The 24563-nt window shown below is 40.9% G+C and overlaps 1 protein-coding gene across 1 annotated transcript in view; it reads left to right on the forward strand.

Annotated features, from left to right (window-relative positions):
• Positions 1 to 3790: 3790 nt before the first annotated feature.
• The window catches only part of LOC119417509 (IQ motif and SEC7 domain-containing protein 1), a 121031-nt gene continuing 100258 nt past the window's right edge, over positions 3791 to 24563 (forward strand). The window contains exons 1-2 of the mRNA XM_037684721.1: positions 3791 to 3820; positions 18940 to 19044. The gene's annotated coding sequence lies outside the window, so the exon portion shown is untranslated. The remainder of the gene's footprint in view (positions 3821 to 18939; positions 19045 to 24563) is intronic.

The raw sequence follows: 24563 nt of genomic DNA on the forward strand, positions 1-24563 counted from the left end.
AATTGTGAGTTTCTTCATGTAGAATTGTGAGTTTCTTCACGTAGAATCGAGAGTTTCTTCATGTAGAATTGTGAGTTTCTTCATGTAGAATCGTGAGTTTCTTCATCTAGAATTGCGCCGCTCAAGGTGGCTGCATGTTGGAGTAGCTTTCATTCTGGGATTTTGATTTTGAAAACTTTATTTCCTCTTTTTTTCTGAATGTTTTTTTTTGGATGATTACTTCCTCTTGTATTGGATGCTGTGCAACTGGAAGGATTTTTACTGAAACCTTTTTACTTTAGGACATTTGTTGTGAAGCGTAACCATGACAACAAGGTGTTTTTTTTTTTACAACCGGGAGCAGCTGATTAACATCTCAAAGCTCAAATATTACCTCAAATACAGCACAAAATCCCAAATGAGTTGTAAAGGAGGCACCGTGGATGCATCTCCGTCTACCTGGCGGAGGTGCTCGAGTGACTGACTGCTGAGATCCTTGAAGCTGGCAGGAAACGTGGCTCATGACGACAAGAAGACCAGGGTTGTCCCCCAACACCTGCAATTGGCTGTCTGTAATAATGAGGAACTCAACAAACTGCTGAGAGGAGTGACCATCACTCAGAGGGGGTTCTGCTCAACATTCTGGTGCCCCTGCTGCCCAGGAGGACCGAGAGGTCCGTTGGGTCCAGGTGGACAGATCGGCATCTGCATCAAGTTTCTTCAAATCCGCTGCGGGACGGGACAGACTGCTGCGGGAGATCCTTCATGCCCACAGTCATCGGCATCTACAGTATAACTCAATAAAACCAGGATAAGGAGCTACAACAACATTTAATTTCCCTTTGGGATTAATATATTTTTTTATTTTTATATTTTTAATTCACTAACTAAACATTTATATCAGAACAGAGATAATCCAGCCTTTGAAACATTTTAGGACTGTTACTAACACATTGCTAATCTTGTAAATGGCATATTATAAAAAATATAATACATTTTTGTTTGGTTTTAATTATGTTTAACTGTAGGGTAGGGATGTGAACACAAACATATTCAAACCGATTCACTGACATGTAAAATGCGAGTAACATGAGGAGCAGCAATGTACAGCTTTGGGCTTAAATCATGCATCATCAATGTATTTACATTTTTTACACAACATAAAATCTGATTTGTGATTAAATGAAAAGTTTGTCTGCAGGTTTGTTTCTACAGGCATCCAGGACATTTAGGAAAACATTCAGGAAAATATGTTAAGTAAAAAAACACCTAAAGTTCTATTTGTGTATGCAGAATAAAGCTCCAATATTCACTTGTTCTATTGAACAATTATTCTTCTGGTGCCACTTCCTGCTGCTCAGCAATACTGATGTCTTACTGGTGACATCTACTGTTCAGGAGGAGAACTGTCGCAGCGCTGATGTGAACGGCGACAAACACTTGTGCTTCACCATGATCATGTGGATCAACTCATATTTCATGAACAAACTTGTGTTTTATTCTTTATAAAGTAGAAAATGCATTTCACACATTGTGAAAACACAAGTCAGGTTTAATGAAGTGTTTTAAATTTTTTTAATAAGACTTGTTTCGTGAGCGGCCATTTTTTTTAGGTGTTAAATATTTATCCTTAGTAACTGAAAGAATCGTGACATTGTTGTGGTGTAATGTGTTGCCTAAGTTCATTGAATTGTACCCTGTTGTGATTAAAGGCTGAGTTGTGTCATATCATACTGTATCATTTTTTCAGCTTGTGTATCTTTAATAGATCAGATTGTTGGTGGCGTATAGAGACATGCATTGTTTCAGCCACAGGCCAGAGATGTTCCAACGCTGATTTAGGAACCACAGTGTCAGTGAAGCACAGCTGACTCAGCCGAAATACATAGCTTGTCAAATCTAAATTCCTCGTCCACAAATGTATTCAGAATTGATTTTCTTTTACTCAGCATGTCTTATTAAGTTTCTCTGGGTCCTTACCAGACGATGCGTTTCTTTGTAAACATTTAAAGATTTTTAATCCTGGTAAATGGTTTTTTAACAAAGTGTATCAGAATTAGTTTTTAGTTATTTTTGTTTTGTATTTATAGACTTGTCCTTCCGACTTTTAATAAAAAAAAAAATATATATATATATACATTTTGAAACAATGATGGTTCATTGCTGTCCTAATTATTCTGTTAGGGTTGTGTGAAGCCGACTTCAAAATGAGAATCGCCTAATATTGTTCTTTGAGGAACTACAATTGACTATATTTACAATTGAGCCAGTTGTTATGAGAGCTGATATTAGCAAAACTGTCCTGATGCATCAACAAAGTCCATGCTCCAGGAAATCCAGGTATACAATCCAACATTTTTCAGTCAGGTCATCTGGACAGATGACGGACTGAAAAATGTTGGCTATCCTGATGCATGCTCAACAATCCAGGTAGAAAAATCTAAAAAAGTTGAGTCTGGTCCTCTGGACATTCAAAAAACAAAACAAACTAAAAAATAAAAAAAGTAGAAACGTTTCGTCTTTCATCCGAAAGACTTCCTCAGTCTGAGGTGCTGTATTCAGCTCAGTCTCTTAAATAGCACCGTCTCAGAGTGGATCAACCAGTTTTGCTGCTGACAACCAAAACCAGCTGCTCACATGCTCAAGAAGGACCATCAGCCTAACAATGGATCATTAGCACACTGATGGCTGTTTACTATTCACAGGGGGTTGAGTGATACTAGCAATCACAGCATTGTAAGAGGGGGACAGTTGAACACGGAGGCCTCCACCCCTGTTTAATGATGGACGGTTTATTTTCACAAAGATGGCCTCCTTTACTCCTCTCTCAAACCATCGTTCCTCTCTGTCCAGGATGTGCACATCTTCATCCCTGAAAGAGTGACCTCTGACCTGGAGATGAGTGTAGACCGCAGAGTCCTGGCCTGATGATGTTGATCTTCTGTGCTGGGCCATCCTTTTGGCCAGTGGCTGTTTAGTTTCCCCGATGTAAGACTGATCACAGCCCTCCTGACACTGAACAACATACACAACATTACTCTGTTTGTGCCGGGGGACTGGATCTTTGGGATGAACCAGTCTTTGCCGTAATGTATTTTGGGGTTTTTTGGTGTTCAACTGTCCCCCTCTTACAATGCTGTGATTGCTAGTATCACTCAGCCCTCTGTGAATAGTAAACAGCCATCAGTGTGCTAATGAGCCATTGTTAGGCTGATGGTCCTCCTTCATCATGTGAGCAGCTGGTTTTGGCTGCAAACTGGTTGATCCACTATGAGAAGGTGCTATTTATAAGACTAAGCTGAATACAGCACCTCAGACTGAAAAAGTCTTTTGGATGAAAGAAGAAATGTTTCTACTTTTTTTTTGTTTGTTTGTTTTTGGTTTTTGAATGTCCAGAGGACCAGATTTAACTTTTTTAGATTAGCAAAACTAATGACTTAGTCTTGACGGTATTCATTAAAAGCAAATCACTGCTTGAGATGACGAGATGCCATGGACAAACGCACTGCAGTTTTATAGAAGATAGTTTGGATACACAGTGGAATACTGATGTATACATTTGTTAATATCACACCAGAGTCATTGTTGTAATATAAAGTTCTGCTGGGTCTCAGGAGAGCAGATGATGGATCAGTTCTGAAGTAAAACACCCTTCAGTGACAGATAGCTGAACTTTGTTTCAGCGGTGTGTAGTTGCTGAATCCAGTCCTGATGGTTATTGAGGTATTTTATGGAGCTGCAGTAACGACGTGCTGGAGCATTCTACTTTAACAAAATCATCGATCTGGACTTTTCTTTTTCTGTCTTTCAGATTGGAGTGTGACCCCTGCAGAATAGTCAGGTATGTCTGACTGCTTTAATAATCTCGCCTTCTGTCATACATGTTTTACCACGTCCTTCACTTTTAAAGTCTGCACCTTTTAGCCTAAATAAACTTTCTGTTTGTGAATATCCTCCACTGAAGGCTACATGTAACGTTGTTTGCGTTACTGGTGTTCGTCAGCTACTGCTGGAAACGACTCTGTGGAAGGAAAATGAGATTTTGCATCAAGGTCATGTTCCAGTGTTTTTAGTTGTTGGCTGTGGGAGCTTTTAGCTGGAAATTTATCGGAGCACCTGACACTGTTAAGATTTAAAACTGCAATCTGGATCCATCTGTGCCGTTTGCTGTGAGCACAGCTGAGGAATATGGAGCATGTTCAGAGAAAAGATAGACTTCTCACACAGGTAAACACTCTCCTTATCTGCAGTTCTTCTCCCCAGGAATCCAAACAGCCTCTGCATCTGGAGTGCTGTGTATTCACAGCACAACAGTGTGTTTAAAAAGTGTAGCACAAGCCGCTTTAAGTTTTAATGGAAAAATTTCCTGGTCAAGTCTTATTCTTTTGTCGGGTGACTTACTGTCTGTGCTGCAGTTCTCTTAAAGTCCCGTTACAAATGATGTGTTTGTGTATCTTTGGCAGGGGCGCTGCTGATTGGCATTTTAAACTTTGGCCTCGTACCAGGGAGAAAGAAGCACAACACAGAAGTGAAAATGAAAAATGTGTGTTTAGGATCAAATTAGATCAGTTGTAAGAAAATATTTTTTAGCTGTGACAAGAAGACTTTTAGTTCATGTAACATTTATAGTTTTCCCCCTTTTTACAAATAAAAATGAAACTGTTATGTGGCTTCAATGGCCTAGATGCCATCAAAGTTTTGTACACATGTAAAGTAATAACATTAAAATAATAATTAACCATCAGAAGGACTTGTGGGGGAAAACGAGTCACACATTTATTCTTGTTCATGTCTTAAATCTTTATATTAATTTTTGGTGTCGTCAATAAACACGACTGTTCCTGACGAGTCCTAAAAATCTTTGGAAAATGGGCCTTGCTTAAGGACCCAGAGGAGGCAAATGAGGGTGGAGGCATTTATGGATGCTTCACCTTTCCCACCCTCATTTGTTTATGTTGTCAGGTCCAGGGGTAATCGAACCGACAACCTTCTGATCAGAGGCTTGCAATCCTCCAGCGTGGAATTCCCCCTATGGGTCAGGGGGAGTCTTTGCCTCGAGTAGAGGAGTTTACGTATCTGGGCGTCTAGTTCCTAAGTGATGGTAGAATGGAGCGGGAGATGAATCAACAGACTGGGGCCTCGTCCTCAGTAATGAGGGCGTTGTTTTGGTCAGCTGTGGTGAAGAGTTGAGTCGAAAATCAAAGCTCTCCATAAATTTTTATTTAAGATAAATTTATGAATTTTGTCTATGTTCCAACCCTCACCTATGGTCATCAAGTTTGGATTGTGACCAAAATAATAAGCTGATGATAATAATAATAATAATAATAATAATAATAATAATAATAATAATAATAATAATAATACTTTATTTATAAAGCCCTTTAAAACAGTCAAAGCTGCAACAAAGTGCTGTACAGTACACATAAAATCAAGGACATTTAAACACATAAAAGAATAGAACAGTTAAAATGGTAAGATCAATAAAAACAATAAAAAACAGTGCAGAGCAAATTTCAGGATGTTCCCAAAACCAGGGAGTAAAAATGCGTTTTAAAACTGGACAGTGAAGGGACTCGTCTGATGAGAAGAGGGAGATCGTTCCACAGTCTTGGAGCAGCAACAGAAAAAGCTCTGTCCCCTCTGTGCCTCCGTTTTGACCTCGGCACCTCCAGGAGCAGCTGATCAGCTGATCTGAGGCACCGAGCAGGAGAGTATGGGTGAAGCAGTTCAGAGAGGTAGGATGGAGCAAGACCATTTAAACTTTTAAAAATGCATAAAATAATCTTAAAATTAAAAATGAGCAGGCAGCCAGTGGAGTGAAGCCAGAGTGGGGGTGATGTGCTCCCTGTTATGAACTCCAGTTAAGAAGCTGAGCAGCAGCGTTCTGGACCAACTGGAGACGTTTGAGGGAGGACTGGCTGACTCCAAGGTAAAGAGCGTTGCAGTAATCCAGCCGAGAGGTGACAAAGGCATGGATTACTGTTTCCAGCTGCTGTTTTGTGAGGATGGGCTTCACCTTAGCCAGCTGTCTGAGGTGATAAAACCTGGTCTTGACCACCGCTCCAGTCTGGGAATCTAATTTAAAATCACTGTCCATTTAAAAACTCAAATTGGAAACCGTTCTCTTAACATGTGGTGCCAGAGGGCCCAGATCAACAGATCAAGGTTCACAGGAAGTCACTAGGACCAAACACCATCACTTCTGTTTTCTTTTCATTGAAATTTTAAAAGTTTAAGGACATCCAGGCTTTGATGTCTTCAAAACAAAGCAGAAGCCTAATTGAGGGGGCATCTTTCTTTTTAGTGGCATATAAATCTGACTATCGTCAGCATAGCAATGATAAAATCTCCCATGCTTTCTGAGATTTGAGCCCAAAGGAAACAAGTAAAGGGAGGAAAGCAGCCAGGGACCTAAAACAAAGCCCTGCGGCACCCCACGGTCCCGTAAACAAGCAGCCGAAACAAGTTTCCTTCTCAGGGTGGCCGGGCTCAGTCTGAGAGATGGAGTGAGTAGCTCCATCATTTGAGGGGACGCCTCCAGGACACCTCCCTTTATAGGTTTTTCAAGTATGTCCCTCTGATAGGAGGGATGGTGTTAGATCAACTAGTTTGTGGTGGACAAAGTTAAAACGAAACAAGCAAACAAACAAAAAATTTTTTTTCAAGCAGTTATGTCAGGTAGTTATTTCCCCCTCAGGAACAGTTATTAAAAACTGTTCACCTCGCCACCCACTGAGACGCTCCTCATACATGGTATGAAACTGTAAGTAGTTTAATTCTCTATTGTAACATCAGACCACCTCAGGTGTCAGAAAGTCACTATTCTTCAAAATAATCACAAAATAATCAGAATGACGGGAAAAGTTTACAATTTTTTGAAAAATGTTTTGTAAAAGCTGTTGGACTCCGACGGACCAGATACTTTAGTTTCAGGTCTCATCACGGCCTGCAGCTTTTTGACCTAATTTTACAAACATGCTGTCATCGTTCTGCTCTGTAGAATGAAAGATCAATGTGCTGTTAACTTTTATAGAGACAAAACCTATCGTAGATATACCCCGGGGGGAAAAAGGTCAACACTTGCGAACGCAACAACTCAACTATTTATATCTTCCAAATCCTAATTTCACTATTTAGGCCTTAAAAAGCTGAGCTCTGGTTTGTTGTTTTTTTTTTTGTAGCAGAACTTTGTTGAAATAGCCTGGGAACAAGAGAATTTTCTGAAATGCTAAATCTTTTAGTATTATTTGACTCTGGAGATTTTAGTTCTTTAAGCACATCCACCTGTAAATCCACTCCTTTCTGTACGGCTGTCTCTGGACATAATTGTACTCCGCAGCACCCAGAATTAATAATTTAAAGCCAACGTTAAATATTTATCAGAAAACATGATCACAGATGAGATTTTTTAAATAACCGAATTCTAAATAAAACATTATTTATTATTTTTTTTGTTTGTTTCCCATGAACCAAATGTAAAAAGTTCAGATTCTTGCTCCTTATTTCTTCATATCTTTCATCATAAGTTGGTCGTGGAGTTAAAACGGCAGAAATGGAGGACAGAGCATCAGAGACGAACATGTTTTGATGTGGTTGGAAAACTCCCAGATGGCAGAAACCCTCTTGAGTTCTTAGTTGTGGATTTGTCCAGAGTTCTCTTTATTCATATTCAGCTCATGTCTCTAAAATGTTTTTGTCATGCTGAAAAATAAAAAAAATACAAACTTTATTTTTTCACCTTTTACCCGAAACGTGTCAGGTCTGGACGTGTATAAAGAACATTTAATTCTAAACCAAATACATTAGTCTAGTTAGCCGAAGACGGTTTGTAAGAGAAAATAAGAAAAGTAGATTTTACCAATGCACCAGGATTTTTACTGAATGTCGTTTAATATCATGGGCTGTAATTTCAAATGCACCCTCCAAAATAGTCCGAGCACTAAGAGCTCTTGTAGGAGCATGGAGGAGAACAGCAAAGTGGTTTCACAACAAAGCCACATTCATTAATAACACTAAGAAAGCAGGGATATGTTTTGATAAAACAGTACATCAGCAAGAAAGTGTAACCTCTTCCAAAGGCGTCGCTGAACTCTGCTCCAGCTTTGTGCTTTACTCCGTTACGGAAGAACACAAAGACTGAATGGGGTTGAATTTTATAGGACTCTTATCATGTTTAATGTTTTTTTTTACCCATTTTCTCTTTTATAGTTTGCTCATAAAAACGAGGAAAATGCATCAGTCATCTGGATTAATAACATGACCTGATGTGTAGGCCTGTCGCAATAAAGAATAAATAAATTAATCACATGATAAATTAAATTATCCACCTCATTTTCATTTATCGACTTTATCATTTCTTCGTGTCTCTCTTTCTACTGAAGACACTGGATGACAAAAGGCTCAACTCTGGTGCTCTTCAATGACCCCTCCCTTCATCTCTCTTTTCTCTTTAAAATCTGTTTTTTAACCGTCCAAATTCGAGTTTTTCGATTGTTAAAAGCAGCTAAACTGAGAAGCTAAGCTACGAGCTAAGCTAACAGGCCAACCTCGAGGATAAAACCTCTGTCCTGTTGAAGCTCCAAAATTCACAGTTGAATCAATCAACCTTTATTTATACAGGTAAATCCCATTGAGCCTCGAGGACTCATTTACAAGAGAGACCTGATAATGAAACCCGTGCCTTTGTGTAAAAAGTTGTTTTTCTCTGCAAAAAGAAGCTGAGAACTTGTTTACTGATTTTTTAAAAATTAAATCTTTGTGTGAAAAATGCTATGCTAAAGAGCTCCACCCACACATAGCATCCGCCATTTTGAGAACCAAAAAACGGGGAACGAGAGACAGCCCACGTCACGTCAAGGGGCCTCCCTCCCATTTTTCTTAAAGATACACGCTGCTTACTCCCTCACTATCGATCCTTCGGTTCAGACAGTCTTATACTGCCATCCAGTGGTCAAAAAAGCTACTACACACAAAAATGAACCAACATTTCTCCTTAAATTTGACAATAATGACTAATTATTGTCAAATTTCTAATTATATTATCATTTATCACAATAATTTCTGAGACAGTTAATCACCCAGCAAATTTTTTTATCGTGACAGACCTACGGGTGTGTGCCCAGAGCTATCTATACCAGAGGGGATGATGGGAACCTCTGGGTCCTGTGATGGTTTTTGTGAATTTAGTGTTTGAATTTACAGTATGTGCTGGAGTTGCACTGATTATAGGTTTCAGATCTGATTCCAATATTTTACATTTTTGTAAATCTTTGACCAGCTCAAATTCTGTTTTAAAAACTACTATTATAAACACACAATATAGTTAAAAAAAAACTGTGTTCACCGTAAAACATATATATAAAAAAAAAACCCAATCCCTACCTTTTCTTTGCAATGACAGTATAGTGGACTTTCACTGGAAATCTAGTACACTGCTTCAGATCTTTGTACCAAGGTGGTTTTACTGATAAAACATGTTTATTTATTTATTTTAATTTTTTTTATACCTTTCTTTCCTCATGAGTTTCTTTTCTTATCTCTGAATGAAAGGTCGCGCTGCTCCCTGCAGCTGCAGTAGACATCTTGCCCCTCCCATGTATGCTGTCTTGGCAGGATGTACTGAAATGAAATTTCCCCTTGGGGATCAATAAAGTATATTGAATTGAATTGAAAATAATTACAGCAATCTTCATTATAAACCAAAAATCCTCTTTTTAACTATTTTACCCACTCCTTAAAGCAAAAACGTGCACATGTGATAGTGTACACCAGGGCCTTACAACAGGCGGGCCTTACAACATCTGCGGGCCCGTAGGCGACTTAAGTCCGGCCCGCTGATGAGTTCATTAATTAAAAAAAAGGCAAATATTTCAGTCAGCGAGTCATCCTGTTATGTGCCCATCTCAATTTTCAACATTTTCACAAGCATACTGAACACTTTAAGGAGAGTCCCTCCCCACTATAAGCACTGAGTTACAACACAACGCCAGGCAAGGCATCACTTTATGACTTCCTTTTTCTGTAAGGATACTCACTGTTTAACCACTCAATGCTTTCCCCCTTATACGTACAGGGAACAACCTCTGCTTCATGGTGTCAGTTCACAGCCAATAACAGAGACTTCAACGTAAATGTCAAAGCACACCTGAACTGGACATGAAAAAAATCTCGCTCACTTTCAACCCAGCTGAGTTCTGCTTCGCCTCTTTTGGTTCTGCTCAAAGCTCAGACCTGAGCAGACATGGACGCTTCACCTCTGATTTATGAACCGTTGGAGGAAGAACTGGTCTGTGCAGCCATTTCACTGTAAATGAGAAGTGGTTCTTAATGGATCCACCTGGAACAGCAACATGTTGGTCATTCAGGGAACATCAAAAACAGTCGACATTTGTTTTATTTTGAAAAGCGTTAATATTTGGCAAGTAAGAGATGGCAGAATAATGAATAATATGTGTTAACCTCGTAAGACCCGAACTCTTGCATATGTGGATCCCAGGTCCTAGGAGGTTAAATAGGAGGCATATTGTATTATTTTAGTTTTTAATATTGTTTCACATTAGAATATCACTACTTTTGTGGCAAGGAAATAAATCTTCAAATGTAATTTCTTTGAATTACACTTTTGGGTTCTGTTTATTGCATTTACATGGTTCAATGCAGCAAAATAAACACATTTAAAAGGTAACAGATCATTGTTATACTTGGCTTATTTACGTAATGACTTTAATTGCTGGATGTGTGGCCCCTGAGCTGCTGGCTTTCAGTAACTGTGGCCCCTGAGCAGTTTAGTTGAATAACCCTGCTGTACACTCTGAGATATCCAAAAACAATGCATCTTCACTTAGTAAGCTAAATATAAGATTTCAAGCTAACACTCATGAACAATAGTCAAAAAATCTAATGAAGAACAGTTCAGTCTGATGAACTTAAGTCCAGTTCCATAGCAAAAGGTTTTCTATAGAAGATCAGAAATTACTGTCCAGTAAAATTAAGTAGTACTTTGCCTGACAGGCCAGAATGTCTTGGTGCTTTAAATGCTTTGAAGGACCGAGGTGCTCATATTTGAAGCAGGTTTCTTGTGAAACACATCAAGAGTTTCCTGCCAGTCCTCTGCCCACTGATCCTCTAAATCTAACCCAGTCAGAAGCAGTGTACAGCAGGTTATGGCCTCCTGTCTTCAACCCATGTCCTGTGAATAACATTTGTCTGCAGTGTACAGTTGGTCATTACGAGTACGAGACGTGTTGTTATGCTAAGGACGAACATTTAGACGTGCTAATACTGAGTATCGGTCCACTCCTGGCACTGATTTGGGAGGATAAAAACAAACTGACTCTTCTATTTGTTAGACTCCATCCATCCATTTTTTTCCGCTTATCCAGGGTCGAGTTGAGGGGGTAGCATCCCAAGTAGGGAGACCCAGACTTCCCTCTTTCCAGCCACCTGGGTCAGCTCTTCCGGTGGAATCCCAAGGCGTTCTCAGACCAGCCGAGAAACATAGTCCCTCCAGCGTGTCCTGGATCTTCCTCTGGGTCTCCTCCTAGTGGGACGTGTCTGGAACACCTCACAAGGGAGGCGTCCAGGAGGCATCCTAACCAGATGCCCGAGCCACCTCAACTGGCTCCTCTTGATGTGGAGAAGTAGCGGCTCTACTCTGAGTCCCTCCCGGATGACCGAGCTTCTCACCCTATCTCTAAGGGAGAGCCCAGACACCCTGCAGAGAAAACTCATTTTGGCTGCTTGTATCCGAGATCTCGTTCTTTCGGTCACAACCCAAAGCTCATGACCTTAGATGAAGGTAGGAGCATAGATTGACCAGTGAATTGAGAGCTATTCCTTTTGACTCAGCCCGCTCTTTACCACGATAGACCGGTACACGCCCGCTTCACTGCAGACGCTGCAACTATCCGCCAATAGATATTTGTTAGACTCTTCAGTGGTTAATTTTATTATAACTGTGTGAACAGAAAATTACAGCTTTCTAATAATAACTTATCTCACTGAGTAAGCAGGATTTAAATATGCCACCTGTTGAAGTAGCAGCTAAAGCTACAAAGTAAAACTTTATCTGACGCTGACGAAACAAAAGGCTGAAATACTTTTAGAGAAAATTAATCTTTCATTGCTAGTTTCTTTTGTCTCTTATGCTTCATCTGACTCTAGTTTAAACATCTTCAAAACATCCCCCGTGTTTCTGGCTTTGTGGGGACAACAAGACAAAATTATTCGGTTTTTTATACTTTTTTTGGTAGTACTTTTTAAGAAAACAGCAAGTGGTGCAGGGCTTCTTTATTTAGCACGGCTGTTAGCAACCATGAAGCTAAGCAAGTCATATCCATGCTATATGTAGACCCACACTAGGTTTACAAGTGTTGCACTGGTCATAAAAACAGTCTTCCTAATGTGTGTTCACATTTTCTACCCTCTACTATTCACCATAAAGTTTATCAAGTGTGTTACAGAAATATAAATTAAACAAAGAAATGCCCTTCCTGTTCATTGTTTAACAGTTAGTCATGGTGAAGGCCTTATTAGTATTTACTGCAGCAGATATTTTTTTCTCTGCAGAGAAGTTAAGATTTCAGACAAATTATGCATTTTATTGAGGATAACAAAGATAACATTGCTAACACTGATATATTTTACCTCTACGCTAAATTTATTGTTCTGTTAAAGTTTTACAAGTCATTACAAGGTTATCTTAATGTTAGCTTGCTAACTTGAGAGGCACATAGCTAATGACAAGCGGGTTGGAGGATTGAAGAGAATTTATTATTGTTTTTGTTTTACAGATCAATTAAAATAAACATACCATGTTCAGCAAAATACTCTACACAGTTTTGCTCCCTGCTTTGTCTGTGCTGAATGTGAAAGTGAAACTTAAGTGAATGGCAATGGCTTGAAGGTGGTTTTCTGATGGATACAATGAACAATTACGGCTGGTTCCAGCATTTTAGGGGTGAAAATTAGAAGTGCTTATATCGGCACATAATGGGACAATTATCACCATTACCGATATGTCCCCAAACATCTATATCGACTTAAATTATTCGCCTTACCGATATATCGTTTGGGCTATATTTAATACAACAATAAATTGAAGTAACAAAATTCTTGGGAGGTGGGCACAGTGCAGGGGGAGCAGGTGATGATGTATCCGCTTTGGAGTCTCCCCCAGCTTCAGTGAATTGGTCGTGTGTGAACATTTAACCATATATTAATCTTTTACATGCCGTTAGCTTTAATGCGGGGCTGGTGATTTTGTTGGGAGAACAGGCTGCCCTCCTTGTATAATGGTTTGGGAAACGCTATCAATATGGAGTATTCCACACCAATATAGTCCACACCAAAGGCATGCTATAGCGCAAGTTAGCCCCTGTGTGTAGTAGTAGTAGTAGTATCTCACCTAGATGGACTTTTGGATACTAGTTGGTAACTCCAAATAACAAAGAAATGGGTAACTTTTCCATTTTAGTGTCACTGATCTCAGTCTTTGAGGTGTAGCGACTAGCAGACGTATCTGCGTGCTGTGTATTCTAGACTGGTCTCATTATTTTAATGCACATCAACATAATGCATTCTTTAGTTTATAGAGTAAGTATTTTACAGCTTCTGTTTGAATGGATGCCTTTTTTTTTTAGCACAAGTTCCTTTTTTAATAACCTGATGTGAAAAAAGCCTAAAATCCTTTAATGTGACATATTGACACTCTGCCGACAACAAGTACAGTTACATCTCACACCTTGTTAATATGCCACAGCACGACACTTGTGAGCTTGGCTGTTTAAAATTTTGTGTGTTACATGGCTCGGTAGGTTTGGATCGTCATTAATGATGAAAAAGCCTCTGAACTTGGCACAAGCGCCATAAATAAATAAGTCCCGATCCTGCTGGATTGCTTTGCACTGGTTTGAAAGAGGTTCGTGGGTGGAGGAAGGCAGGGGCTCGGGCAAGATAGCGGTGCCTGGATTATTTTCCACCAAAATCGTTGCCTAATGAGGGAGGTGTAACAACACGGTTGTGTTTTAATTGGTCTGCTGTTGTATAATCAGAATGAATGACTTTATTCAGATGTGATTAGGACTTGGCCAGGACATTCAGGCAGGGGCTCAATGGCTTCAACGACCTGCTTTTATTGGATTGTTCTTCAGTGAATGTTTGATAAAATGCCCCCCCACACACACACACACACACACACCCCTCCACGTATTGAATATTAGCACATCAATTCATAAACCCAGATGAGCAAAACCACAATGAGCTGTTGGAGTAAGCCCCTCAGAGTTCAACATCAAATTGATCATCGTTTTTTGTTGCGTTTGCTTGTGAACGTCATGGTGGATGGCAGTTCGGTTTGTCTGAGTCAGAGAATGGCGTGCTAATTGAAACTTCAGATTATTTGAGATTCTCTAATCATGACAGGACCTCTGGAGTTCACAGTCTGTCTTTGTTTATTGAGCGTGTTGGGTTTGACTCAAAGTCCAGGGGAGCCTGTCACAAAACAGACTGTGGGCATTCAAGAACGCCTCAGTCTGTGGCTTTTATGTTCCTGAACCTCTCCGCCGAGGCTCAGAGAAACGGAGAGGCGGGGATTATCCAGCTCATCCATTATTATAGAGATGACAGTGAAGAGAAGCAGCACAGCGCTCCGAGTCAGTTCAGCTATTTGCTTGGTCCGTCATATTGTTCTGAGATCATTAATAAAGCACAAAAGTAACGTCAAAGGAGATGATATAATAAACAGACAGCAGAGAGACTGCACACTTGCAACTTCTTTTGTGAATGACTTATTGCTGAAATGGCGTTGAAGCAGCAGATTTCTGCTACCGAAGGCCTGTGTCCAAAATAGCAGTGCTCACACAGATGTGTACCCTTAAAATGCCCTGTTGTGCAGTGGTGACAGTACGTAGCAGGACAGCTGAGCTGATATCTGTCTGCAGGGACGGGGGTGACAGTACAGTTACAACGCTCCACTGGTGCCGTCTCACACCCCTTATCCAGAACCATCCTCAGGGACCACACAAATGTGTCGTTCTCTGGTGGATGCTCAGCTCGTGCATCAGACTCTTCATTTTGCGCTTTTGTCCTTGAGCCGTTCCTTTTGAACGAGCAAACTTGATGTGAGGTCTTGATTAGGCGTCGTTCTCACTACTCTGACCCACAAGGATGAAACCGAACTGAGGCAGAGCGGTTCCTGCCAGTTGGACGTCTCTCTAGTCCACATGTTTAAGTGTCTTTGGGCAAGACATAAAGCCCACTCTTCCACCGAACACTGATCTGCGTGCGAGGGCGGTGGAGAAAAGAACCAGAATGTGTCAATAACAGCAGAAAAGAGCTGCGTGAATGCGTTCAAATGAACATAAACCAGCAGTTCATTTAGTACAACATGTTTACACAGTGGAGGAAACCAAAGACAAGAACATCACGGGCTATGAGCTGCAGATTGCCTCCGTCTGATGGGAAAGAGCTGCCGTTTTTAATTAGCTCACCGTTTGTGGGGGTTTATCAAAGGTTTGAAGCGGGTTCTGACTTTTCGTCTATGCCGATGCAGGAGTAACTAAAGTACATGCAGACTCTTAAGTCAGGGTTTGTAGCTTCAGGTTTATTCATCGCCGAGGAATTAGCATATTTTATTTTAATAATTTATTATGGCGAAATGGCTGCAAATGGCAGCAGCTGTGACACGAGCAGCCTCCGAGGCTTCCCTGGACCTCAAGGGTTATTTCTACTCACACTGTTAGAGAGCTGATTTCATCGTGGAAGTTCAGTTTCATCTCTTACCGCAAATGAATTCACGAGCACAAGGAAAGATGTGATTTTTGTTTTTAATATAGACTTCAGACATGTAGGAAGTGACTGTTTGACTGCAGGTTGAAAGCTTGAGAAATGAGCTGGGTCCATCTGAGACAACCAGGAAGGCTTTATGGAAACATTAACAAAGTAAAAGCATCCCAACAATTTTCAGTCAGGTCATCTGGACAGTTTCTTTTTTTTGCTGAACCGTTTCACCTTCCATCCAGAAGGCTTCATCAGTCAAGGAAGCACAACACAAAACTGATTCTTCCCCCAAACAGCTTACTTATGTAAAAGCATAACATTCCGTGAAGGAATACACAATATTTTATGCAACAAACGATAGAAATGCCATAAATTTCTACCTACATAAAAAATATGAGTGCACAGTTTTTATGTTAAAGGAAGTTAACTTTAATAACTTGCTTTAAGCCCAGAAACACCACATTGCTACATTTTTGTGGGATAGAAAGAGTTGCAGTGCTCATAGACCTAATGACAAGTTCAAGTAGGTTTTATTGTCATTCACATCACATGCACTACATGAGGTGGAAGGAAATTGTGTACACAGGGTCCCAGTTACATCCAACAATAGCAAAGTATAAATAATAAAAAGAAAAAGTAATAAGGAACTAAGATATAAGCTAAGAAATACGCCAAAAACATAATAGTGCAAAATAATACACCGAACAATAGCAGCATAAGCGTGAGTCTGTGTGAGTAGATGAGTACAAATGAAGACAGCAGCATGAAATAATCAGCAGCATGAGATCAGCAGCATGGATAATCAGCAGCACATATCATCAGTCAAAGTGGCATTACAGTGATTTTCCTGGTTAGGGATTTATGAGTCTAACAGCTTCAGGGTAGAAGCTGTTCCTCAGTCTAGTGGTTCTACACTTAATGCTCCTCAACGTCCTGCCTGAGGGGAGCGGCACAAAAAGTGTGTGCTGGGTGGGTGGGGTCCTTCATGATGCAGGTGGCCCTCTTCCTGCATCTGGAGGTGTAGATGTCTGTGATGATGGGGAGACTGACTCCAACAGACTTCTGTGCAGCCTTCACCACTCTCTGCAGAGCTTTTCTTTCTGCAGCTGTGCAGCCTCCATGCCACACGTTGATGCTGGAGCACAGGATGCTCTCCACTGAACACCTGTAGAAGGAGGTGAGGACTGAGCTTCCCAGACCAGCTCATCTCAGCCGCCTGAGGAAGTAGAGTCTCTGATGAACTTTCTTGATCAGGCTGGTGGTGTTGTTGCTCCAGCTGTGGTTGTTATTCAGGTACACACCCAAGTATTTGTAGCTGGAGACCTCTTCAACCGCAGATTCTCCTATATTCATTGTGTGTGTGTGTGTGTTTGTGTGTGTGTGTGTGTGTGTGTGTGTGTGTGTGTGTGTGTGTGCGGGGGGGTTGTTCCTTCTGAAGTCCACAACCATCTCCTTCGTCTTCTTCACAATGATGTGAAGGTTGTTCTTCCTGCACCAGCTCTCCAGGTGTTCCACCTCCTGCCTGTAGCTGGACTCATCATTGTTTGTGATGCATCCAACCACCGCTGTTTCATCTACAAACTTTACAGTATGACAGCCTGGATGGGTAGGTGCACAGTTATATGTGAGCAAAGTGAACAGGAGGGGGCTTGGCACACAGCCCTGAGGGGAGCCAGCACTGAGGGTTATGGTAGAGACTGTGTGCTGTGTGGAGATTTGGTCCAATTATATGAACATCCAGAACAGACTCAGTTTTTGTAAGAAACGTGTTGTCTCTTTGAAAGAAGCATTTTGAGAAGAGCTGCCATAAAGTTAAAGTATTTCAACGTACTATTCACAAAAGGTACCAGCAGCAGTGATGCGTTTTGTATCATGTAGGTTCTGAAAATGTACTGTGTTTATCTATATATTCCTGGGCATTTTGCAGCAGAAATGCAGTTCAAACACAAAAGTCACAACAAACAGGACTTTTGTGAAACATGCAGTGCGTTTTAAAATAATTCACAGTAACGAAAAGAGTTAAAATGAATAAATAATGTTCAAAGCTGGAGTTAAAACCATTTTCAGATTGAAAATCAGATTAAAAGGGGAAAAGGGTGGATTGGAAAGCGAGCGTTGTTTTGTCCAACTATTCTTTCTTTTTTTTTACACCAAGAACACAGATGTGTGATTGTTGCATTTTGTGGCTAACCCGTGTCAATAAAAGCTTGTTTTTCCTTTAATAAAAGAGTCCGACTAATCTTGGGTGTAGCTGTTCTTCTATGTTTCCACACCAAATACGAATCTTTGAAAGCAAATATTTTAACTTCTCACAGCCTCAGCTCTGTTTCCTCCCCGTGAATAAGTTGAGTCAAATTATTTCTGCACCATTTCAGAACAAGGAATATTTAGAATACTTAAAAAAAAAAGAAAAAAAAGTCCATGCTCAATAATCCAGGTATACAATCCAACAATTTTCAGTCAGGTCATCTGGACAGTTTTTTTTTCTGAAACGTTTCACCTTCCATCCAGAAGGCTTCATCAGTCAAGGAAACACACAACACAAAACTGATTCTTCCCCCAAACAGCTTATTCCAAAGTGGAACAAACCAGTTATGTTGGTGCTAAGATGTTCAGATGACCTGACTGAAAATTGATGGATTACAGGTTAAATGGATTATTGATTATTATGGATTATTAATTGTATTATTGAGCATGGACTTTTATCGTTTTTAACCAGTTTGACATGACTGTTGACGAGAGAGAGGGCCGGCACCGGAGGAGGGGGCGTACGAAAGACACCATCTTAGCACCAACATAACTGATTTGTTCCACTTTTGAGTAAGCTGTTTGGGGGAAGAATCAGTTTTGTGATGCGTGTTTCTTTGACTGATGAAGACTTCTGGATGGAAGGTGAAACGGTTCAGAACGGAAAAAAAACGAAACCATCCAGATGACCTGACTAAAAATTGCTGGATATTTAGAATACTGTTATTTCTCCATTTTAAACCCTTTACTGTCATGGAGGTAGGGTTTGCAGCATGTACAGTATCGTTGTTGTAAAATAAATAAATGTGGAGAATTAGTTTCAGCTCTCAGCGGTGAGAACATGAGAGTCACAGTCTGCTCTGAGCGGTCGTTTCACATGCAGCGGTGTGCTGTGTTAGTGTTTTTGTTGTGACACTGTTTGTCCTTCTTTAGGAGACATGCGTCTCTGCCGGTCGAAGCCACAAACCTCGGGAGGCCCGTGTCTGAAGGGTGCAGAAGAGTCGCCCCCTGCCGCAGGTGGAAGTCGGCTTCTTTCGGGTACAGTGACGTTTTATTCCAACTTTAATGTAACGTGTGTGTCCTGTAACGTCCAGCTCCTGTGTGTTTTCTCCTCTCATTGTCTAAAAGTTGTCAGAGCTGAAATCCGTGTCCTGCTAGTTAGCCTTTCTTTTTCAGGCGTGCTGGCCGTGACAGCTCGACAGCTGCAAACTTTGCAGGATGCCGATGTTTGAGGCTCCGCAGCTGTTCTCCGGTCATCAGCGCTTCATGAATGCAGTTCGAGTGCCTCTTGTTTTGTTCTCCTGATGCTCACGCTCATCTTGTGTGACCAAAAGCCCTGCAGGAGGAGATCATTAGGGACGGCCTTAATGAAATTCTGTCCCTGCGTAAACGAGCCTTCGTCGGTGCCGCTCAGCCATTAGCGTTCGCCGAGCTCAGACCTCGAGAAGGCTTCTCGGCAGACGCGGAGAGAAGAAGCGAGCCGTCAGTCAAAGTCTGCGGGACTGGCTGGGGAAAGGGGGCTTCAAAGAACTTGAGAGCGTTTCAGAGCTGCCTCCTAGTGCTTTGTGCTTCATCATTAAAAATATGCACTTAATCCATAGCCCACATTTTGGCTCATGTGCAGCACAAAAATAAATCCCACAGCAGAGCAGGAAAATGTTCTATTTTTAAAAAAAAGCTGTGTTCAGGAGTATCTGATGAGTAAGAACATTTGGAGGCCGTTTTTAAACTCCTGTAACGTTGCAGAAATGAGACGCTTGCTGCTGTTTATTGCTGATGAATTCCTCTCTCCCGGTTTGTCTCATTAAGACGGTTTCTCTGTGAGTAATTATCAGTGCAGCGTAAGGCTAATAGGTTAAATGGATCATGTCGGCTGTGAGTGTCGGTTGATCATTTTCCTCCTCTTCAGCTCAGCAGCTCAGTTTACGGTACAGAAGGATTACTCATCCCTCACAGACACTGTTACAAACAGCTAACTGATCAGTGATAACAGTGGAACAGCACGCCCGCCATCTTTGCTGACTCACTGCCAAGGACTACTTCGAGAACGTGGTAGTCGTCATACATGGAGGGGCAGTTTTGTTTTAATAAGATTCTTGAAACCTCGGCCATGACAGTACTCCTGTTACCAGGCTTGTGTTTCATCAACATGTCATTGTGTTACTTTGTTTCTGCCTCTTGTAAATGCAGCTACAGGTGGGGTTCAGAGAATTTCTTCATTAATGCACTTCACACTGATAAGAAATGAAAATAAATTAGAGAAATTACATTGAATGCAGTGTGAATGCTTTTTGCTGAAGAGCTTGCTGAAAAACTGCTGAAATTAGCTTAAAAAAAGGCTCAGTTGTAGCTGAAATGGAAGAACAAGCCTATTAGAAGAAAGCAGAAATAACATACATTTGCTGAACAGAGTCAGTCAGAGTTTCTTTATTGTCATTCGCACCACATGTGGTACATGTGGTGGAGCGAAATTATGTACACGGGGTCCCAGTTACATCCAACAATAAAATGTATAAGAAAAACAGTAATAACATCTAAGATATGAACTAAGAAAAACATCAACTAAATATACACTAAGCACTCATAACATAAAACATTGAACATCAGCACAAACATGAACATGAGTTTAAATAAGGGAAAACGAGGTTTAAATAAGCAGAAATTAGCACAGAAATAAGTACATTTGCTCAAAAAGCTGAAATTTGCAACAACAAAAAGCTGAAAAAAGTACCAGAAGAAAGTGGAGAGACCTTTGTGTCCTATTAGGCTGAAACGATCAGGAATGAGCACAAAAAAGTGGAAATTTTCTGAAAAAAGCAGACATTTGCAAAAAACAGCTAAAAAAAAGGGCAGAGAGAAGCTTAAATTACCAGAATGAAGTAAAGAGAGCACATGTTGGCTGAATTAGGCTGAACAAGGTTAAATGACTGAAAAAAATATGGAATTAGCTGAAAAAGCTCAAATTAGCATAAAAACAGCTAAATAGTAGCTGGAATAGAAATAGCTGAAACTTGCAGAAATCAGCTGAAAGGAGCAGAACAAGCTGAAATTAGCAGAAACACGTTAGTTTGAAAAAAGCAGAAATTACTAAGAAAAACTTGGATTTAATTGTAAACGGCTTAAATTAGCTAACAATGCTAACAAGGAAGTTGAAAAGGTTGAACAAGCTTCAATTAGCAGAAGAAAGTAGAAAGAACATGTTTTCCCATTTAGGCTGAAAGAAGCAGAAATGAGCACAAAAAAAGTGAACATTTTCTGGAAAAAAAAAAAATTGAAATTAGGAAGAAAAAAAAACAGCTGAAAAGTAGCTAAAAGGCAGAAATAAGCTTAACTCACCAGAAGAAAGTTGAGAGAGCACTTTTTTGCTGAATTAGGCTGAAAAAAAAAGTTGAAACAAGTGCAACAAATGTGGAATTAGCTAGAAAAAGATAAAATAAGCATAAAAACAAGCCATAAAACAGAGGTGGTCTTTGCAGGGTCTTAAAGGGGTGACCTTTGAACGCAGAACGTTGTTCAGTTGAGAAAACCAAACAAACAGAGGTTTAATTTTAGCTACAGTAGTGTTCTTTTACACAGTTATGTCATTTTTCAGGGAAAAAGGTTTATAAGCCTGAAAAAATGACACCCCCCCCCCCCCCAACACTGCTTTACGTTCCTTTAACCTCGCCTGAAGGAAAACCTTTTACCTCTTTCTCCAAACTGTATGACAGAAGGTACTAACCATTAACAATTCTTTACCAGCGCATTACCTCAGAAACACCCAGGCTGTTATTTTACGGTGTGCATTAGAAACACGAGACAATCACTGATCACGACAAGGTCATGGAAGCGACTTGTGTCTGGCAGCAGCGGTGTGCTGCTGAACAATAGCTGCATCTTGATGTGGTCTGAGAAAGGTCTGAGCAGATGGAGCATGGCGAGGCCACAGGAGAGCATCTCAGTGACACAAAAATAGCACAAAATGCCCACGTGGCGAGTCCCAAGATGGTTGCAGCGTCATGATTACCTTCCCACTAAAGGTTGACCAACTTTGCTGCGATCCAGCCGTGCACCAACAGGTGGTGGAGAGTGTAGGAGTGAGGTTAATCAGCCTGAAGAGGGCCTTAGTAAAGAGCAAAACACAATATCGTGGTCTGTTTTGTTCTTTGGTGAACTGGTTTTGGTGGGAGCTTGATTTTATCAACAGACTCCACTCAGCTGATCTGTTCGGTTGCAGCTTGTTGGTTCCTCCTCCTGCTGGTTCATTCATCAAACTGAACTGAAGCAGCTAAACGTCACACAGTCGTGTACTCCAGTGCTGCTCAAAGTGAGTCACACGCGCACGATTCCTTCCCAGTGTGAGTCTCCGTTCTGTACACTGAGTGTGGGTTAGGGCAGTGGTTCCCAACACTGGTCCCTGAGGAACACCATCCTGCATGTTTTAGTTGTTCTAACACACCTGGTTTGAATGAAAGGGTGATTAAATAATAAAGTGATATGTGTTGTCATCATTGTATGTTCCCATACAAAGACAAAATTGGCTCTCTGTGTTTAACCCATCGCACCTGGGATACACCCAGGTGGAGCAGTGGGCAGCTATGTAAGCACCCTGGGAGCAATTCGGGATTGGGTGTCCTGCTCAGAGACACCACGAGATGAGCAGTGACTGGGGATCAAACCCAGGACCTTAGGATCCCGAATCGGCTGCCCTGCCCCTACACCATCTCAGCCCCATAACTGCCGAACTTAAGGAAGCAATTAAACAGCAGAGAAATAACTAAAACATGCAGGATGGTGTTCCTCAAGGATCAGGGTTGGGAACCCTTGGGTTAGGGTACAGTACAGAAACTAAACACACCGGCAGGTGTGCTTGTATCTTTACAAGAGAGGTGTTGAATCACACGTGCACAGTAAGATTTTTGTTGTTTGTTTAAATTACTGTTGCATCATTTTCATGGAATTTGTGTCCAAAATTATTTATTTTTCTGTTATCTGCCTGGATTTTGTGTAAATGTTTTATAGTATTCATAGTTTTGATGACGTGGAGAAATTTAGTCAGCCTATTTGACTTTTCTCATGAATGTTTTTATTTACAACAAAATATTTGCTCAGAATTGTTTGGAGAATGTTTTTGTTCTCACAGGACAGTGGTTTGCTTCCATCACTCACGTCAGACGGGGACGATGTATTAGGTTGTAGAGCTTTTAGAGCAGGGCTATTCATCTAAATTGCTCAGGGGCTGGACATCCAGCAGTTATTGTCAGTAAGTTCATTTGTTCAACCTTTATTTAGACAGATAAGTCACATTGAGCCTAGAAGACTAATTTACAAGTGAGATCTGTTTAGACAGACAAAAAGTGAAACTGGACACATGTAGGAATTGGAGGCGAAAAAATTCCTATCAGACTTTTTTTCCTGCCTGAGAAGAAAAAAACTATTAAAAAACACCTCACACAAACAAGCACATAGTGACGTAAACATTCTGCAGAGGGGGACGACGAGAGCGGTGTGCAATGTTCATAGACGCTCTCGAGGTCACTGTAAAAGTTCTGATAAGGATGTAATAATCAGTCAGTGTCCTCCGGTGAGATCCATAAACATTCTCGAGGCATGTCAAGGAATGGCCAAGAATAACGACTATGAGAATCCAAGAGTCCTGAAATGATGACACAAGTTTATTCAGCTGGTTTCATCTGGTTATCAGTAGGAAATTCCTCAGGGAGGGGGTGGTGAGCATCAGATCACATGTTCTCCAGGCGAGTTCAGATAAGATGGCCTTCAAGGCCAGCCAAGGGAGCCAAATTCAGATAAACACAGTTGTTTTGGGGACAGGCAGAACTTAATGACATCTACCTTGAGTCTGTGTTGGTCCACTTGGTTCCAAAATGTCCAAATTACATGGTCACACCGATGGAACGAAACTGAGTAAAATCCTCAAGATTTGATCCGTTCTGCCCAAAGTATTTGAGTCTGGGTACTCGAGACACGAACCAAGCCATCATAAAGGCAAGCAGCGTGATCGGGTCCAAATTTGCTGCCGACGACTTTCTTGATTGTAGATAAAACCAGCAACCAGCCGAATCCAAAAAACAGGAACCAGTTCTCGTAAATGCAATTAAATATGCGTCCTTAAAATCCACAAATGGCAGCAGAGATAGACACATCATCAAGTCTTCCAAGTCGATGAGATATCCAGCTGCGTGCGTGCCAACAGGGCCAATCGGCTTGCCTAAAGCCTTTCTCTTCGAAGAAATGTTGTAAATTGAGTAAGTTTGTTTTAAGGTTTAAAATGTAGTTTTATTTAAAATTGAACTCCTTGGTGGGCCGAACTGAGTTCACCCGCGGGCCTGATTTGGCCCCCGGGCCACCAGTTGAATAGCCCTGATTTAGACGGTCCACGTTGGTGCGACGCTCATTCTGCTCAACTCTGTTTGGGCAGCGAGTGACATCGAGTCACAACAAACAGCCATCGCCCTGAAATCAGCTGAGAACTGCATCATTGATGGGAGCAGCGCGTGCCTCCTCCCACGCCACACACACACACACACACACACACACACACACACACACACACACAC

This window comes from Nematolebias whitei, chromosome 11 (genome assembly GCF_014905685.2).
Source record: "Nematolebias whitei isolate Nwh7 chromosome 11, NemWhi1, whole genome shotgun sequence".
Lineage (NCBI taxonomy): Eukaryota > Metazoa > Chordata > Actinopteri > Cyprinodontiformes > Rivulidae > Nematolebias > Nematolebias whitei.